General features: G+C 37.5%; 1 pseudogene; it reads left to right on the top strand.

Moving 5' to 3' along the window:
* Nucleotides 1–1,046: 1,046 nt before the first annotated feature.
* LOC135565440 (transient receptor potential cation channel subfamily M member 1-like) overlaps nt 1,047–6,000 on the top strand; it is a 62,364-nt pseudogene continuing 57,410 nt past the window's right edge.

The following is a 6,000-nucleotide window of genomic DNA, read 5'->3' as shown; positions in this document are numbered from 1 at the left end:
CAGTAATGCCGTTTTAATGACCCACTCCTTCATTTAACATAGAAGAAATGCCTGAAGAGAGAGTGCCATATGTCCTCAAAACACATTTAGTATCATTACTAGAATATTAGTATTTATCAGTATTAGTATTTATTAGTATTAGTATTTATTGGTATTAGTATTTATTAGTATTATCATTTATTAGTATTGGTATTTATTAGTGTTAGTATTTATCAGTATTAGTATTTATTAGTATTAGTATTTATTAGTATTAGTATTTAGTATTAGTATTATCATTTATTAGTATTGGTATTTATTAGTATTAGTATTTATTAGTATTAGTATTTATTAGTATTAGTATTTATTAGTATTAGTATTAGTATTATTAGTATTAGTATTTATTAGTATTAGTATTTATTAGTATTAGTATTATTTTTAGTATTAGTATTTGTTAGTATTTGTATTTATTAGTATTAGTATTTATTAGTATGAGTTAGTATTAGTATTTGTTAGTATAGCTTTTCAAGGCCCTCCGAAGTCCAAATTTATTAGTTGAATTAGTATGTACGTGTCTTTGTTGTTGTTCTTCATGGGCCTGTTAGATCACTGTGTTTCGTATGGGCTTAGTCGAGATGTTACTGACAGCCTTTAGTTGGGAAGGTACTGTTCTTCTGTTTTACATCATTAACACCACTGAGATTAGTATTTATTAGTATTAGATATTTATTCCCAGTATTAGTGAATTTGATTAGACATTTATTAGTATTTATTGAAGCTATTGAGACATTTATTTGAATTTATTAGTATTATTATTTGTTTGAATATTAGTATTTTGTTAGTATTTGTATTTATTAGTATTAGTCATTTATTAGTATGAGTTAGTATTAGTATTTCTATAGTATAATGCTGGGATTTCAAGGCCCTCCGAACTGTCTCAAAGTATACACTTAAAAGTATGTACTGAATCCCTGAATCCCTGACATTTAAATCCCAGTCATTTACACGTGTCTTTGTTGTTGTTCTTTAGAACAGATGAATTGAGACATTTGAGATCACTGTGTTAGTTCATGGGCTGAGATCATTTGTTTGGCCAGCAGGATATCGAGATGTCCATTGACAGCCTTGCTCATAAAGGTAACCTGGGAAGGACACTCCACTGTTCTTTTGAATCCCAGTCATAGTTTACATCACTGGGATTAACACCACTGTCTTTGCAGAGGATATTTCACAATGCTGGGATAAAACATTTGATTTGAATCCCAGTCATAGTCTATAGAAACAGATGAATGCTGGGATTGAGACATTTGATTTGAATCCCAGTCATAGTCTATAGAACAGATGAATTCTGGGATTGAAACATTTGATTTGAATCCCAGTCATAGTCTATAGAACAGATGAATGCTGGGATTGAAACATTTGATTTGAATCCCAGTCATAGTCTATAGAACAGATGAATGCTGGGATTGAGACATTGGAATGATTTGAATCTGGGATTGAAACCTTTGATTTGAATCCCAGTCATAGTCTATAGAACAGATGAATGCTGGGATTGAGACATTTGATTTGAATCCCAGTCATAGTCTATAGAACAGATGAATGCTGGGATTGAGACATTTGATTTGAATCCCAGTCATAGTCTATAGAACAGATGAATGCTGGGATTGAGACATTTGATTTGAATCCCAGTCATAGTCTATAGAACAGATGAATGCTGGGATTGAGACATTTGATTTGAATCCCAGTCATAGTCTATAGAACAGATGAATGCTGGGATTGAGACATTTGATTTGAATCCCAGTCATAGTCTATAGAACAGATGAATGCTGGGAGAGACATTTGATTTTGAATCCCAGTCATAGCCTATAAACAGATGAATGCTGGGATTGAGACATTTGATTTGAATCCCAGTCATAGCCTATTGAACAGCTGTGAAGTGTTTCAAGCTTAAACCAAAAAGCCTTGTTGGTGTTTGATTGTAGGCACCAACGCCTCTGCCCCTGACCAGCTGAGTCTAGCCCTGGCCTGGAACAGAGTGGACATCGCTAGGAGCCAGATCTCGCTCACGGTCACCACTGGCCCATGAGTGGCAGCGTAAGTCTATGAACAACTTGGGAAACACGTGGCCATCACCATGGATACACAATGAACATCACCATGCTGGTCTAACAGGGTCTGATTCAGAGTTGTAATGAACAACACCATGCTGGTCTAACAGGGTCTGATTCAGAGTTGTAATGAATAAACACCACTAACATCTTCAGAGTTGTAACCATCACCATGCTGGTCTAACAGGGTCTGATTCAGAGTTGTGGACAATACCATAACTGGGTCTGATTCAGATGTGAATGACATCACCATGCTGGTCTAACAGGGCCTGGTGCTGGCTCTAACAGGGTCTGATTCAGAGTTAAATGAACAACACCATGCTGGTCTAACAGGGATTCAGAGTTGTAATGATTCACCATGCTGGTCTAACAGGGTCTGATTCAGAGTTAAATGAACATCACCATGCTGGTCTAACAGGGTCTGATTCAGAGTTGTAATGTACATGCTGGTCTAACAGGGTCTGATTCATCACCATGCTGGTCTGATTCAGAGTTGGTACATCACCATGCTGGTCTAACATCTGATTCAGAGTTGTAATTACAGTCTAACAGGGTTGTAATGAACATCACCATGCTGGTCTAACAGGGTCTGATTCAGAGTTGTAATGAACATCACCATGCTGGTCTAATAGGTCTGATTCAGAGTTGTAATGAACAAACACCATGCTGGTCACTGGGTCTGATTCATGCTGGTCTAACAGGGTCTGATTCAGAGTTGTAATCAGAGTGAACATCACCATGCTGGTCTAACAGGGTCTGATTCAGAGTTGTACCATGCTGGAACAACACCATGCTGGTCTAACAGGGCCTGATTCAGAGTTGTAATGAACATCAGTCTAACAGGGTCTGATTCAGAGTTGTAATGAACATCACCATGCTGGTCTAACAGGGCTGATTCTGATGCTTCAGGGTCTGAGTTGTAACATGAACACATCACCATGCTGGTCTAACAGGGCCTGATTCAGAGTTGTAATGAACAACACCATGCTGGTCTAACAGGGCCTGATTCAGAGTTGTAATGAACATCACCATGCTGGTCTAACAGGGTCTGATTCAGAGTTGTAATGGACATGGGTCTGATTCAGCGATCTGATTCAGAGTTGTAATGTACATCACCATGCTGGTCTAACAGGGGATTCAGCGTTGTAATGTACATCACCATGCTGGTCTAACAGGGTCTGATTCAGAGTTGTAACAGGGTCTGATTCAGAGTTGTAATGTACATGGGTCTGATTCAGCGATCTGATTCAGAGTTGTAATGTACATCACCATGCTGGTCTAACAGGGTCTGATTCAGCGTTGTAATGTACATCACCATGCTGGTCTAACAGGGTCTGATTCAGAGTTGTAATGTACAACACCATGCTGGTCTAACAGGGTCTGATTCAGAGTCTGATTCAGAGTTGTAATCAATCACCATGCTGGTCTAACAGGGTCTGATTCAGAGTTGATTCAAGTTGGAACAACACCATAACAGGGTCTGATTCAGAGTTGTAATGAACAACACCATGCTGGTCCTAACAGGGTCTGATCAGAGTTGTAATGAACAACACCATGGTCACAGGTCTGTCTGATTCAGAGTTGTGATCACCATCAATCACCATGCTGGATTCTAACAGGGTCTGATTCAGAGTTGTAATGGACATGGGTCTGATTCAGAGTTGTAATGTACATCACCATGCTGGTCTAACAGGGTCTGATTCAGAGTTGTAATGAACATCACCATGCTGGTCTAACAGGGTCTGATTCAGAGAACATCACCATGCTGGTCTAACAGGGTCTGATTCAGAGTTGATGGACATCTGATTCAATCTGATTCAGAGTTGTAATGGACATTGGGTCAGAGTTGTAATGGAAATGATTCAGAGATCTGATTCAGAGAATTCAGAGATCAGATAAGCACGTGCAACTTGACCTTTGACCTAAATCATTAATTGGCATCAGTGGGTTAGAGTACAGTTTGCACAATACGGCTGAAATAGAGTTCAGCTTGCAGACCTCAAGTCAGAACAACTGCCCATATTCCAAAATAAATATTTTACCTGACCCCAAAAGGCATCAAATTCCTAAACATAGTGCACTACTTTTGTCTAGAGCCCTATGGGACTTGGTCAGAACTAGTGCGCGATATAGGGAATAGGGTGCCATTTGGGACACAACCTGAAGCTCTAACCAACGGTGATGGTGAGACAACAACCTCCACTGCAGGTACTGTAACAGCTCCATGTGAACTGGGTCAACAAGGGGCTTTCACCCCTTCTGTGTTACCTTCCAGGCGGCCAACACCACGGCATCCCAGGAGAAGACCAAGAGCCCGGTCCCAGCCCGCGGTGGAGGTGGTGGGGCAGGGAAGGGCAAGGCCAGGGTCAAGAAGGGCAAAGGAGGCAAGGCCAAACCTGAACCTCCGGAAGAAACGGACCCCAGGAAGCTGGAGCTACGCAACTGGGTAAATCAATAACCAATACACTATATTCAACCCTCAAACATACCAATACACTATATTCAACCCCCAAACATATCAATATAGTATATTCAACCCTCAAACACATCAATATAGTATATTCAACCATATCAATACACTATATTCAACCACATCAATACACTATATTCAACCCTCAAACACATCAATACACTATATTCAACCATATCAATACACTATATTCAACCCTCAACCACATCAATACACTATATTCAACCATATCAATACACTATATTCAACCATATCAATACACTATATTCAACCCTCAACCACATCAATACACTATATTCAACCCTCAACCACATCAATACACTATATTCAACCATATCAATACACTATATTCAACCATATCAATACACTATATTCAACCATATCAATACACTATATTCAACCATCCATATCAATACACTATATTCAACCATATCAATACACTATATTCAACCATATCAATACACTATATTCAACCATATCAATACACTATATTCAACCCTCAAACACATCAATACACTATATTCAACCATATCAATACACTATATTCAACCCTCAAACATATCAATACACTATATTCAACCATATCAATACACTATATTCAACCACATCAATACACTATATTCAACCCTCAACCACATCAATACACTATATTCAACCTCAACCACTATCAATACACTATATCATCAATACACTATATTCAACCCTGTTTCAACACCTCAAACCTCAAACACATCAATACACTATATTCAACCCTCAAACAACATCAATACACTATATTCAACCACATCAATACACTATATTCAAACACATCAATACACTATATTCAACCTCAAAACACATCAATACACTATATTCAAACACTATATCAATCAACCATATCAATCACTATACAACCACATCAATACACTATATTCAACCCTCAAACATATCAATACACTATATTCAACCCTCAAACACATCAATACACTATATTCAACCCAATCAATACCATCAACATCAATACACTATATTCAACCACATCAATACACTATATTCAATCACTATATTCAACCATATCAATACACTATATTCAACCCTCAAACACATCAATACACTATATTCAACCATCAATCAAACACATCAATACACTATATTCAATCAATACACTATATTCAAACACATCAATACACTATATTCAACCCTCAAACACATCAATACACTATATTATATTCTATATTCAACCCAATCAAACACATCAATACACTATATTCAACCCTCAAACACATCAATACACTATATTCAACCAATCCACTATATTCAAACACATCAATACACTATATTATATTCATATTCAACCCTCCACATCAATACACTATATTCAACCCTCAAACATATCAATACACTATATTCAACCACATCAATACACTATATTATATCAATACACTATATTCAACCACATCAATACAC

This window comes from Oncorhynchus nerka, linkage group LG27 (assembly GCF_034236695.1).
Source record: "Oncorhynchus nerka isolate Pitt River linkage group LG27, Oner_Uvic_2.0, whole genome shotgun sequence".
NCBI classification, from domain to species: Eukaryota; Metazoa; Chordata; class Actinopteri; order Salmoniformes; family Salmonidae; genus Oncorhynchus; species Oncorhynchus nerka.
Note: the sequence above shows the minus strand (reverse complement) of the source record. Positions and strands in the feature narration are given on the sequence as shown.